This window comes from Suncus etruscus, chromosome 4 (assembly GCF_024139225.1).
Source record: "Suncus etruscus isolate mSunEtr1 chromosome 4, mSunEtr1.pri.cur, whole genome shotgun sequence".
Taxonomy (NCBI): domain Eukaryota; kingdom Metazoa; phylum Chordata; class Mammalia; order Eulipotyphla; family Soricidae; genus Suncus; species Suncus etruscus.
The window spans coordinates 95,453,629-95,468,707 of NC_064851.1; positions in this window are offsets into that span (position 1 = coordinate 95,453,629).

A 15,079-nucleotide genomic window follows, 5' to 3' on the forward strand; every position below is an offset into this window, starting at 1 on the left:
AGCATTCCTGCTGGTGATCCTGCCTGCTTCACAGGTGGGTTGAGATGTACACACACTGATTCCTGCTGATTTCTGCCCGGAGTCAGAAGGGCGCAGAAGCCATCTTGGGCCACGCGATTTCTAGCTGCTGAAGACTGGATTTCATCAATGTTCCTGCCAGTGATCCTGCCTGCTTCAGAGGTGAGTCAGGACATACACACACTGATTCCTCCTGGTTTCTGCCTGGAGGCAGAAGGGTGCAGAAGCCATCTTGGGCCATGCTGTTTTCAGCTGCCTGACACTGGATTTCATCAGCTTTCCTGCCAGTGATCTTGTCTGCTCCAGAGGTGGATTGGGACATACACACACTAATTCCTGCTGGTTTCTGCTGGGTGTCAGAAGGGCACAGAAGCCATCTTGGGCCATAGTGCTTCCAGCTAATGAAAGGAATGAAAAACATATTTTCCCCTACACATTCCTGATGGGAGTTGTCTGTCTCTTTCTCATGCAATGCAATGTTCCCCCCCTCACCCTCCCCTCTGTGTTAACTACCTGCTTGTCTCTTATCTACTGAGCTACAGGTGCTGATCCATTTGCTGGCTCCCCATGGTTTTACAGACCCTGCATTAATCGTCCTGAAGACATCTTGGAGACTTAATGTCTGAATCCCGCTCACTTGGAGACTTGACGTCTGGATCCCTACTCACACCTACCCCCAAAACCTCCGGATTCCCCCATATCAAAGCCCATTCCTGTTTCCGCTGTAAAAATAACACAGCCCACCTGAAAACTGTATAAAAACCCCCTGATTTCAGACCTCGGGGTTCGCAACCTCTGCTCTGCTCTGAGCACGTTTCGAACCTCTGATCGATCAGATTAAAATTGGAACTTGCCTGCAATTTGCTGAGCACGTGCCTTTTTCACTATTCTGTGCTGGGCAACTGGGGGGGTCGGGTCGTCCGGACTTTTCACTACCTGAGACAGGATTTTATCAGCATTTCTGCGAGCATTCCTGCTTATTATAGAGAATTCTTGGCTGGCTCCACTCTCCTGCTGTGCCTTGGATGAGCCTGAGCACTTGAAGGGAACTCTTTGCTTTGCTTCTCTGTCTTCCCTGAATACTTGAAGCTCTACTCAGAGAGCAGAGTCCTGAGAGGAAAACTTATAGCTCTACAAGCACACATCAGGAAGGAAGAAGGGGCATACCTGAATAACTTAATGATGCAGCTAAAAAAATTAGAAAATGACCAACAAAAGGAACCAAAAGTAGGGAGACAGAAGGAAATAACAAAGCTGAAAGCAGAAATCAATGAAGTGAAAAATCAAAAAACAATCCGAAAGATCAATGAAAGCAGAAGTTGGTTCTTTGAAAAAATAAACAAGGTTGATAGACCATTGGCAAAACTCACAAATAAAGAGAGAGAGAGAGGAATCTGATAACCCGTATTAGAAATGAAAAGGGGGAGATCACAACAGATATTGCAGAGATCCAAAGGGTAATCAGAGACTACTTTGAGAAACTTTATGCTACTAAACATGAGAACCTAGAAGAAATGGAAAAATTCTTGGACATGTATAACCTTCCCCAGTTAAGTAAGGAGGATGTAGCATATCTAAATACCCCCATCACTACTGAGGAAATTGAAACTGTAATCAAATATCTGCCCAAAAAGAAAAGCCCAGGCCCAGATGGATTTCCTAATTAATTCTTTCAAATCTTTCATGAGAAGAAACTACCAATCCTAGCCAGGCTTTTCCATGAAATTGAGAAAACGGGAACACTCCCAAACAGCTTATATGAAGCCAACATCACCTTGATACCAAAACCAGACAGAGATGCTGCCAACAAAAAAAATTACAGACCAATATCCCTGATGAATGCTGATGAAAAGATCTTCAACAAAATCCTGGCAAATAGGATCCAATGTATCCTCAAGAAGATCATACACTACGACCAAATAGGTTTCATCCCAGGAATGCAAGAATGGTTTAACATCCATAAATATATCAACATCATAAACAACGTCAAGAACAAGAAAAATAAAAATCATATCAATAGACGCAGAGAAAGCATTTGATAAGGTCCAACACCCATTCTTGATCAAAACTCTCAGCAAGATGAGAATGGAAGGAATCTTTCTCAATCTATTTGAAGCCATCTATAACAGCCAATGGCAAATATTATCCTCAAAGAAGAAAAACTAAAAGTCTTTCCTCTAAATTCAGGTACAAGACAAGGCTGTCCGCTCTCACCACTTCTCTTCAGCGTAGTGCTGGAAGTTCTTGCTATAGCAATCAGGCAAGAAAAAGATATCAAGGGAATCCAGATAGGAAAGGAAGAATTCAAGCTCTCATTTTTTTGCAGATGACATGATACTCTACTTAGAAAACCTTAAAGACTCTACCAAAAAGCTTCTACAAACAATAAACTCAGAAAGCAAGTTGGCAGGCTACAAATTTAACACAATGGTCTTTTCATACACCAATAATGATAGGGAAGAGAAGGAAGTCAAGAAGGCAATCCGATTCACATTATTGCCACACAAACTCAAATATCTTGGAGTCAACTTGACCAAAGATGTGAAGGACCTATACAAAGAAAACTATAAAGCCCTGCTCCAAGAAATAAGAGAGGACACACGAAAATGGAAACACATACCCTGCTCATGGATTGGCAGGATTAACATCGTTAAAATGGCAGTACTCCCCAAAGCATTATACAGATTTAATGCGATCCCCTTAAAAATACCCAAGACATTCTTCAAAGAAGTGGATCAAACACTTATGAAATTCATCTGGAACAATAAACACCCTCGAATAGCTAAAGCAGTCCTAGGGAAAAGGAAAATGGAAGGCATTACTTTCCCCAACTTTAAACTGTATTACAAAACAATAGTTATCAAAAACAGCATGGTATTGGAATAAAGACAGACCCACAGATCAGTGGAATAGGCTTGAGTTCTCAGACAATGTTCCCCAGACATACAATCACCTAATCTTTGACAAAGGAACAAGAAATCCTAAGTGGAACAGGGAAAACCTCTTCAACAAGTGGTGCTGGCAGAACTGGTTAGCCACATGCAAAAAAGCGAACATATACCCCCAGTTAACATTATGTACGAAGGTAAAATTAAAATGGATTAAAGACCTTGATACCAGACCTGATACCATAAGGTATATAGAACAACACGTCGGTAAAACACTCCATGACATTGAGACTAAAGGCATCTTCAAAGAGGAAACTTCACTTTCCAAACAAGTGGAAGCAGAGATCAACAGATGGGAATACATTAAGCTGAGAAGCTTCTGCACCTCAAAAGAAATAGTGCCCAGGATACAAGAGCCACCCACTGAGTGGGAGAAACTATTCACCCAACACCCATCAGATAAGGGGCTAATATCTAAAATATACAGAGCACTGACAAAACTTTATAAGAAAAAAACATCTAATCCCATCAAAAAATGGGGAGAAGAAATGAACAGACACTTTGATAAAAAGAAATACAAATGGCCAAAAGCAAAGGAAAAAATGCTCTTCATCACTAATCATCAAGGAGATGCAAATCAAAACAATGATGAGTTACCATCTCACACCACAGAGATTGGCATACATCACAAAGAATGAGAAAAGTCAGTGCTGGCGGGGATGTGGAGAGAAAGGAACTCTTACCACTGCTGGTGGGAATGCCGTCTAGTCCAACCTCTATGGAAAGCGATATGGAGATTCCTCCAGAAACTGGAAATTGAGCTCCCATTCGACACAGCTATTCCACTCCTAGGGATATACCCTAAGAACACAGAATACAATACAAAAACCCCTTCCTCACACCTATATTTATTGCAGCACTATTCACAATAGCCAGGCTCTGGAAACAACCAAGATGCCCTTCAACAGATGAATGGCTAAAGAAACTGTGGTAACAATACACAATGAAATATTATGCAGCCATCAGGAGAGATGTAGTCATGAAATTTTCCTATACATGGATGTACTTAGAATCTATCATGCTGAGTGAAATAAGTCAGAGGGAGTGAGAGAGATGCAGAATAGTCTCACTCATCTATGGGTTTTAAGAAAAATAAAAGTCATTTTTGCAACAATCCTCAGAGACAATGAGAGGAGGGCTGGAACTTCCAGCTCACTTCATGAAGCTCACCACAAAGAGTGGTGAGTGCAATTATAGAAATAACTACACAGAGAAATACCATAATCATGTGAATGAATGAGGGAACTGGAAAGCCTGTCTGGAGTACAGGTGGGGTGGGGTGGGATGGAGGGAGATTTGGGACATTGGTGATGGGAATGTTGCCCTGGTGAAGGGGGTGTTCTTTACATGACTGAAACCTAATCACAATCATATATGTAATCAAGATGTTTAAATAAAGGAAAAAGAAGAATTTTAAGAGATATATTTTATGCTCCTTTGTCATAAAATTGGTCTATATTTTTACTTACCCCTATTGAAAGTACTGTATGTCTGGTGTAGATATTTTTGCTCTGATCTCAATGGGACTCATTTTATCATAGAAGAATAATATATGAACGTCTATTGACAGCAACAGATTATAATAATAAAACAAAATTACATATAAATAATTTTCACATAAAAACCACTAAGAAAAATTAGTATCTCTAATGGCAAAAATAATCTGTTTAGGGCCGGTGAGATAGCATGGAGTAGGGTGTTTGCCTTGCATGCAGATCCTGGCATCCCTCTGTGCCTGCCATGGGCGATTTCTGAACGCAGAGCCAGGAATAACCCCTGAGCGCTGCTGGGTGTGACCCAAAAAAAACAAAAACAAAAACAAAATCTCTGTTTAGAATTTTTGCAAATGACTTTTAAAAGGCCTCTTTAAACTAGGACTAATTATGCTAGGTCTTGATTTGTATAGTATACTTGTATCTATAGAGTCCACCCTCCCTATAACAAAAAGTTTAGGTTTATACATCTCTTTACTTCAAAACAAGCTGTTTATATATTCTCCTTTTCTTCAGTATACTGACTTAATATACTTCCTTCTGATCTTGGTGTGTGTTTTTGTTCTGCTCATGACTCTACTGTGATAATTCAACTTTTATTTTGTACTAAGTAAATAGTATAACAGAAGTTTTATAAACCTCAACTTCTGCACCATCAGTCTTGGTTTCCAAAAGAATCAGAGCAAAGTTGGTTGTATTTTCTTGATGGCTCAATATTTGGTCTAGAGCTATGAACTAGCTCAGCAACTTCAAGAGCTAAAAAACAGTCCCCTGGGAAATAGGCCTCTTCTATCAATTGGTATAATTAAAAATTTATGACCCATCCAGATGACTGAGAATATTTTCTACCTCCCTCTTTTCTTCAGTAATGTTTCTGGTACCACCAGTTACTATAACCAATGACTGTGAAAACACAATGAAGAATAACAGATATTGAATAGGCTTAAAGAAACCAACTATGTTTTTTGTTTCATTTCCTATTATATCCCCTGTGCTTGTTCATTCTTTTTACTTTAAATCATAGAAATAATAGTTAACATCCTCTGGCCAAAAAGATCTTCAAAGTTTAGTAAAACACTTAAAATCCTAACTGCCTGACACTTAGAATGAAAAGCTAAACAAAGCTATAAGCTCTTTTTTTTAACCCTTCCAAACTATAAACTCTTAATAAAACTCAAGGCAGTGGAAAAATATTATGCTAGTAGTCACGTGGTCTTCATTGCAATGAACTTTATGACCTTTTTAGTGCCATTTTCACTTAGTAATATCCTTAATGAAATAAGATTATAAATAAGATTAATATATGAATATATGGATTATTATTAATATAATATCTTTTTTTAATTTATTTAAACACCTTGATTACATACATGATTGTGTTTGGGTTTCAGTCATGTAAAGAACACCACCCATCACCAGTGCAACATTCCCATCACCAATGTCCCAAGTCTCCCTTCTCCCCACCCGACCCCCGCCTGTACTCTAGACAGGCTCTCCATTTTCCTCATACATTCTCGTTATTAGGACAGTTCAAAATGTAGTTATTTCTCTAACTAAACTCATCACTCTTTGTGGTGAGCTTCCTGAGGTGAGCTGGAACTTCCAGCTCTTTTCTCTTTTGTGTCTGAAAATTATTATTACAAGGGTGTCTTTCATTTTTCTTAAAACCCATAGATGAGTGAGACCATTCTGCGTTTTTCTCTCTCTCTCTGACTTATTTCACTCAGCATAATAGATTCCGTGTACATCCATGTATAAGAAAATTTCATGACTTTATCTCTCCTGACAGCTGCAGAATATTCCATTGTGTATATGTACCACAGTTTCTTTAGCCATTCGTCTGTTGAAGGGCATCTTGGTTGTTTCCAGAGTCTTGCTATGGTAAATAATGCTGCAATGAATATAGGTGTAAGGAAGGGGTTTTTGTATTGTATTTTTGTGTTCCTAGGGTATATTCCTAGGAGTGGTATAGCTGGATTCATATATGAATATATGAATATGTGGATTATTATTAATATAATAATATCTTTTCCCCCACCACGTCCCCCATAATAATATCTCTTGTTTTGAGGGGATCACACCTGGCGGCGCTCAGGGTTATTCTGGCCCTTTGCTCAGAAATCGCTCCTGGCAGGCTCAGGGGACCATATGGGATGAATGCCGGGATCCAAACTACCATCTGTCCAGGATCAGGCTGAGTGCAAGGCAAATGTCCTACCGCTGTCTATTTCTCCAGCCCTATAATATCTTTTAAAAGTTAATTTCACTTAGAAATATTCCTGATGAAAACACTAAAATTATTTTTGATTGAGTTCTAATCTTAGAAAATACTTTTTCAATGTTCACTGTGACATGATAAAAATGAAGTAAATTGTCTTGAGGAAAACATCCGAGATCCTTGTGTAATTGAGCCAAAAGAAAACTGAGATTATTTAAGGAGGGGTTTTAATTGTTTGTTTTAATTGTCATAACTTTTCTTTTTCCATGAAAGATTAAATGTTATTCATACTAGAGTATTTCACTACATTGGCCATAGATTTTTAAACATGCACCAAGTGAGCATGTATTATTTCAGCCATTAAAAAATTTTAATTCAAAATTTCTACTGTGAACCAGAGAGGTGCATTACACAGTTCAGTCCTGAACCTAGGAAAACTAAATGGAGACCAGGCCAATCCAGTGTCCAGGTTTCTGGGAGGGCAGGGGCCTGACAACAATAAACAAACAGAGGTGATAAATAATATGCATGGCTTAATCTAGCATCTGTTTTGCTTATAAGTGCCTTGAAGAAATATGGATATGTGCCTTGAATACATGGGTGAAAATGTAGATATTGTGTGCCTAATCCATGCTTGGATTCCAGCTCCCTTTGACTTGAAAGCCTTCAGTGCTGAGTCTTAATAAATCTATCCTTATACTCTTGTCTCTCGGTCCTCTTTTCTGAGCCATGACTAATCACCTAACACTACAGAATTCAAATTTTAAAAGCATTTATCTGCCATTTGGATGCAATGCTCTAAAGTATATAAAAATTTGGAAAATTTTTAAAACTTAGTGACTCAATATTTTCCAAGTGACCAATACAGGATATTCAAAAATATTGCATTGGTAAAAAAAAAAAAAAAGACCCTGTGCAATGCATCTTTTTTGAAATGTACTGAAATTCCTTGGGGCTGGAGTGATAGCACAATATACAGCCAACCCAGGAAGGACCCGGGTTTGATTCCCGGTATCCCATATGGTCCCTTGAGCCTGCCAGGAGTGATTTCTGATCTAAGAGCCAGCAGTAATCCTGAGTGCTACAGAGTGTGGTGCAAAAACAACAAAAAAAGACATGTACTAAAATTCTATTGCCATCCTTTAAAGTTCACAGCAATCTTTAAGAAACTGTGGCACCTTGAATTTTGAAGTAGTAAATGAATTATAGTTTCACTTGTCTTTAATGTGTTATTAAATATGTTATTATTTTGGGTTTTGTTTGTTTTTGGTGAGGGGGGATGATTGTCTAAGTGCTCAGATGTTACTCTTGGCACTCCACTCAGATATTTTTTGTTTGTTTATTTGTTTTGGGGTCACACCCTGCGGTGCTCAGGGGTTACTCCTGGCTCTGAGTTCAGACAGAAGCGATTTGGACGTGGCACAAAAAACAGCAAACAAAAGTTTATTACACAGTTCAAGTAAATGAGACCAGATTCCTCTTGTACAATGTTACTTGTCTCTCTTCTAGATGATCTGATCTTGTCCCTATGCCATACTCACCTTCAGTTTAGTATTTCTGATGTGGAATCTCTCTAGCTGAGAGGAACCCTGTCACCTATGCTTTTTTGCTGGGGCTTGCTGCACTGTAACCTGTCACTAAACCACTTTAGGACTATGACCAAGCTATTACTGTTGTCCAGACTTTTCTTTGTCTCTAACCATGACCATATGCCATGTGAAATTCCTAAGCTCTGTACTTTGTCATTGCCTCAGCATAAGAGCCCTACTTGGTTCTGCTGTGTGTACAGGAGGATGAGTCATGCCTGGTTCTATCTTTTGTTCAAAAGCCCTGACTGATTCATCTATCTAATTCTATGGGAAGGGAGAGAGACAAACAGACAGACAGACAGACAGAAACAGACAGAGAAGAGAGAGAGAGAGAAGAAATAAAGATATAGAGACAAAGAAACAGAAATGGAGACAGGACAACAGAAAGAGGGACACAGAAAGAGAAAGCTTTCATGGTTTGGCGTAGAGGGCTTCCTTTTATCTACCACTATTTCTCCCCTCCCCCCAGTCATTCCACTGTCAATTCTTTTTTTAATGATATCTTTATTTAAACACCATGATTACAAACATGACCGTAGTTGGATTTTAGTCACAAAAATAACACCCCCCTTCACCAGTGCAATATTCCCATCAACAATGCCCCCATCTCCCTCCTCCCACAACTCCTGCCTGTATTTGAGACAGGCATTCTATTTCTCTCACTCATTAAGATTGTCATGATAGGGCCGGAGAGATAGCATGGAGGTAAGGCATTTGCCTTTCATGCAGGAGGTCATAGGTTCGAATCCCGGCGCCCCATGTGGTCCCCTGTGCCTGCCAGGAGCAATTTCTGAGCCTGGAGCCAGAAATAACCCCTGAGCACTGCCGGGTGTGACCCAAAAACCACAAAAAAAAAAAAAAAAAAAAAAAAGATTGTCATGATAGTTGTTAGTGTAGTTATTTCCTTAACTATCTATTCTTTTTTTTTTTTTTTGGTTTTTGGTTTTTGGTTTTTGGGCCACACCCGGCGATGCTCAGGAGTTACTCCTGGCTGTCTGCTCAGAAATAGTTCCTGGCAGGCACGGGGGACCATATGGGTCACCGGGATTCGAACCAACCACCTTTGGTCCTGGATCGGCTGCTTGCAAGGCAAACACCGCTGTGCTATCTCTCTGGGCCCAACTGTCTATTCTTAATTGGATACCTTTCTAGGGGTGAGAATAAATGATATTAGATTAACTAGCTTATCTTGTACTTCATCCTGAGACTCCTACTGTATCAAGATGACAGACACCATTGAAGAGCTAGTGAAGCTAGAGCAAAGTTGCCAGGATCATGCGTGGCACACAGACACTTTTAGTCAATGAGTCATCTCCCAATCCATCACCAACATTTTGGGGGTAGGGAAACTCCCAAGCAATATTTAGGAGGGTAAATAGCCCAGTAGACCTGAGAATAAGAGCTGCTCAGATCATGTAGTACTGGAAATTCCTCAGACTGCCCTAGAGAGATTTTCAGTATTGTACCTTGGAATACTCTGGGGACCATGTGGTGCTGAACCTTGAACAGCAGTTGGCCACATACCAGACATGCACCTTAACCCCTGAACTAATTGCTGGTCCCATGACCAGCATTTAAAAAAAAATAGAGAGTAAAAAAACGTTGCATAGCAATAGCAACAAAACTTTAACATGCTTTAAATTATGTGGATGAATATAGATTTTAGAAACATTTGTTTCAGTTATACAGAAAACTGAGTTACATGCTTACTAGGTCATCAGATAAAATTTATAATTTTACTGTATCAGTCCAAATTTGTTTTTTTTAATAAACTAGGTCATCTTTTCCTTAAAAATAGATAATCTGGTGCTTGGAAAATAGTAGAGCAAGAAGTATGCTTGTCTTGCATATGACCAACCTAGGTTCAATCTCCAGCATCCCACGTAGTCCCCAGAACCCATCAAGAAATGTGGTACAAAAACAACAAGTGAACAAATTAAAAGAGTAGAGGATATGCATCTTTATCTTTCTAGGTCAATATACACATGTCTGACACATATACTGACTCAATAAGTATAAAATAAAGTTTTCCTTTCATTTTCTACATCCAATGTATCAGTAGATCTATGAGCTCTTCCTTTAACCATTATCTGTGAGCTCTTCCTCTGACCATTATCCACAAAATCCATGTCACTCGCACTTCCACCATGAATTACTGTAGCGGTCTCCAACCTATTCCTCACTAATTTAACTCTTTTTTTCTATAGTCCATCTACTTTGGAAGGAGGGGAGACATATTCAGCAATGCTCGGGGATTGCTCCAGCAGTGTATTGAGGAGTCACTCGGCATGAAATGAGGGGCCAAATGTGATCCTGGAGATCAAACCCAAATCATTCAAGTGCAAGGCAAGAGTCCAACCCACTGTAAATTTACTCCACTCCCCATTAGTCCATTCTTAACACAAATTTAGAATTATTCTAGAAATTAGTTCTGATGTCAACTCTATTTTTCCTTTTTTGCTCAGCTCCCCTCAGCTTCACTGATCTTATCTTTCTAGATAAAAAATGTAAGTCTAGAGCCAGAGAGATAGCATGGAGGTAGGGCATTTGCCTTGCATGCTGAAGGACGGTGGTTCGAATTCCAACATCCCATTTGGTCTTCCGAGCCTGCCAGAAGTGATTTCTGAGAGTAGAGCCAAGAGGAACCCTTGAGTGATTCAAAAACAAAAAAAAATGATAATGTAAGTCTATTACTGATCTTTCCAAATAAAATTTAATCTCTATTTGTATCAGGGACATTTAATTCACAGTTCTTTTTTTTTTTAATTCACAGTTCTTTTCATAACTGTTTTTGCCTTTGACTTCTCACATCACATTTATTATATCCTTGGATAAAATCTACCACATCCTTACATTCTATATATTACCCATTGCACTTACCTACTTAGAATGGAATGTTAAGTTTCATGCTATTGTGTTTGTTTTTGGTCCACATGTGGTGGTGTTCAGGGAGCTTACTCCTGACTCTGCCCTCATGAATTATTCCTGTCAATTCTCAAGGGACCATATGGGATGCTGGGGATCAAACCCAGATTAAAGGTGTGCAACTCAGGTACACAACCTACTTTACTATCTCTACCAGACACCTATAATGTTCATGATTAGATTAAAAGTTAATAAACACATTACTGAAAGCAGTTGACAAATGATCAGCCCTTATATCAACAAAGTTCATGTTAATCTGATACTAGAAGGCAGATCTGGCAGATAGCTCATAAAGATAATACACATGATATGCCTGTGAGAGGCCTAGGTTTAGTCCCAGCACTGCACCACATTCCTAGCACACAGTTAGGTGTTACTCAGAAAAATCAACACACAAAAAATATATGAAGAAATTTTCTCATGCATATTATAATAATGTTAACAAACAGGAATGTGTTTGTTAACACCCGGCAACACTCAGGGGTTATTCCTGGCTCCACACTCAAAATTCGCTCCTGGCAGGCTCGGGGGACCATATGGGATGCCAGGATTCGAGCCACCGTCCTTCTTCATGCAAGGCAAATGCCCAACCTCCATGCTATCTCTCTGGCCCCTGAATTGATATTTTTAAGGAAATAATTTCAATAGGAAAACCTGCCTGAGTTCAAAGAAAGCTTGAGTTTACTGAAATGCTGAGAATTATTGAAAGGCTAGAATTTGGCACAAAAAGATGCTGACTATCTTTTCTTATAATCAACCTGAGTTACTTAAATGCCTCGCTTACCTCCTTTCCTTCCCTTAATTGTTGCTGTAATGACCAGGGTTGTACAAGCTATAGTGCCCTGTTTAGAGGCAGTGCATGTCAGGGGCTTCACTGCTAAGTTGATTGTTCAAACAGACTGGGTTAGGGTACAACTGGTTTCCTTGTGGTATTGGGGATTCAAAACAAAGCTCAAGCTAAAAAGCTTCTGGGACCTTTCTCATGTCATACAACAGCTTCATGGATCCAATTGGTTCTTTTATTTACAAGGTAGGTGCTCTAAGCTACTGGTCCATCCCTCGGGTCCTGGGGTCACAGAGCCAACCAAATTCTTATACTAATTTTTAAAGTAATGTAAGAATTTAGACTTTAAATTGCTTGGCCCATTAGGGTTTTACACTATTTGATTTGGTTGCTGAGCTATAGCCATCTATCTTTAGGACTTACTTCTATTGTGCTCCATGTTAATTCCTGACAGTGTTCAGAGGGATCATATTGATGTCAGATATCAAACAACTTGCAAGGCAAGTATACTGTCTGCTGTACTATTTCTTTCTTTTTTTTTATTTAAACACTTTATTATATTGTGTTTGGGTTTCAGTCATGTAAAGAACACCACCCATCACCAGTGCAACATTCCCATCACCAATTTCCCAAATCTCCCTCCTCCCCACCCAACCCCCGCCTGTACTCTAGACAGGCTTTCTATTTCCCTCGTACATTCTCATTATTTGGATAGTTCAAAACGTAGTTATTTCTCTAACTAAACTCATCCCTGTTTGTGGTGAGCTTCATGAGGTGAGCTGTAACTTCCAGCTATTTTCTCTTTTGTGTCTGAAAGTTATTATTGCTGTACTATTTCTACATTGTAGGCTTTCGATGTTTTTTGTTTTGTTTTGTTTTTTGGATTTTGGGCCACACCCGGTGATGCTACTCTTGGCTATGAGCTCATAAATTGCTCCTGGCTTCGGGTACCATATGGGACACCAAGGATCGAACTGTGGTCCATCCTGGGTCAGTCGCATTTAAGGCAAACACACTACTGCTTGCACCACCGCTCAGAACCTTCAAATATTTTTTATTTGGGCAGGGTAAGGACATCCCGCCCGCCAGCCCCGACCGCGCGAACGGCTCCATTTCTCCGGCTGGGGTCCCCTAGCCCCCGGCAGGGCAAGGACGCCCCGCCCGCCAGCCCCAACCGCGCGAACGGCTCCATTTCTCCGGCTGGGGTCCCCTAGCCCCCGGCAGGGCAAGGACGCCCCGCCCGCCAGCCCCGACCACGTGAATGGCTCCATTTCTCCGGCCAGAGTCCCCTAGCCCCAGGCAGGGCAAGGACGCCCCGCCCGCCAGCCCCGACCGCGCGAACGGCTCCATTTCCCCGGCTGGGGTCCCCTAACCCCCGGCAGGGTAAGGACGCCCCACCCGCCAGCCCCGACCGCGCGAACGGCTCCATTTCTTCGGCTGGGGTCCCCTAGTCCCCGGCAGGGTAAGGACACCCCGCCCGCCAGCCCTGACTGCGCGAACGGCTCCATTTCTCCGGCTGGGGTCCCCTAACCCCCGGCAGGGTAAGGACGCCCCGCCCGCCAGCCCCGACCACGCGAACGGCTCCATTCCTCCGGCCGGGGTCCCCTAGCCCCCGGCAGGGTAAGGACGCCCCGCCCGCCAGCCCCGACCACGCGAACGGCTCCATTTCTCCGGCCGGGGTCCCCTAGCCCCCGGCAGGGCAAGGACGCCCCGCCCGCCAGCCCCGACCGCGCGAACGGCTCCATTTCCCCGGCTGGGGTCCCCTAACCCCCGGCAGGGTAAGGACGCCCCACCCGCCAGCCCCGACCGCACGAACGGCTCCATTTCTTCGGCTGGGGTCCCCTAGTCCCCGGCAGGGTAAGGACGCCCCGCCCGCCAGCCCTGACTGCGCGAACGGCTCCATTTCTCTGGCTGGGGTCCCCTAACCCCCCGCAGGGTAAGGACGCCCCGCCCGCCAGCCCCGACCACGCGAACGGCTCCATTCCTCCGGCCGGGGTCCCCTAGCCCCCGGCAGGGTAAGGACGTCCCGCCCGCCAGCCCCGACCGCGCGAACGGCTCCATTCCTCCGGCTGGGGTCCCCTTGCCCCCGGGAAGGAAAGGAAGCCCCGCCCGCGTGCCCCGAACACGCGAAGGGCTGCTTCGCTCCTGCTGGGGTTCCCGTGTCCCCGGGAAGGGAGGGAAGGGCCGCCCACCCACTCCGACCCCGCGAACGGCTGCCCTGCTCCTGCTGGGGCTCCTTTGCCCACGGGAAGGTAGAGAAGGTACGGTCACTCACGCAGACAGCGTGAACGTGCCCCGCCCCCCGTCGAGAATCTCCTACCTCCCAGAAATAGCTGGCAACAATAAGGCAAAGCAACGAATCAGACCACAGAAGGAGCACAAGAGGAGCCAAACCGCAATAAGCCCACCGAACAGTACCACTAGATCCACCCTCAGGGAGGGGACCCATTCCCACACCACAGGGGATCAAAACAGGCTGAAAGTGGAAGAAACAGCACTCTAAAGCACAGCAATAAACACAAGGAAATATGGGTAAATCAAAGAGAACCCTAAGATCTGAAGATACGGAGACAAACCTTAACAAGTTTCCAAGTCCGCCAAAACGCACAGATCTGTGGGAAAGCGACCTAAAAGCAGCAATGAAGAAGGAAACGCAAGAACTAATTAAAGAAATGAGAGAAACTTTAGCTACCGAGTATAAAACAGATATGGAGGAACAAATCACCCAAATTAAAGAGGAAATGTTAAAGAGTATGAGAGAGTCCATACAAAAAGAAGTGAAGGAATTAACAGACAAAGTAACAAGCCTTACTAGCAGAAACACAGAGTTGGAGAAGCACATCGAAGAACTCGAAGGAAAACTGCAAACAAAAAATGACCAAGAAACCAACAAAGAAATAAAAGGCAAAGCACTGGAAGGAAAAGTCCAGTACCTAATGAACAAGGACAAAAGAAACAATCTAAGAATCGTGGGTATACCAGAAGGGGAGGAAATAGGGAAAGGAGAAGAACAAGTAGTCAGAGAGATAATAGCAGAGAACTTCCCCACCCTTTGGAATGAAACTTCAGGGCAAATCTAGGAAATCAAGAGAGTTCCTGGTAAA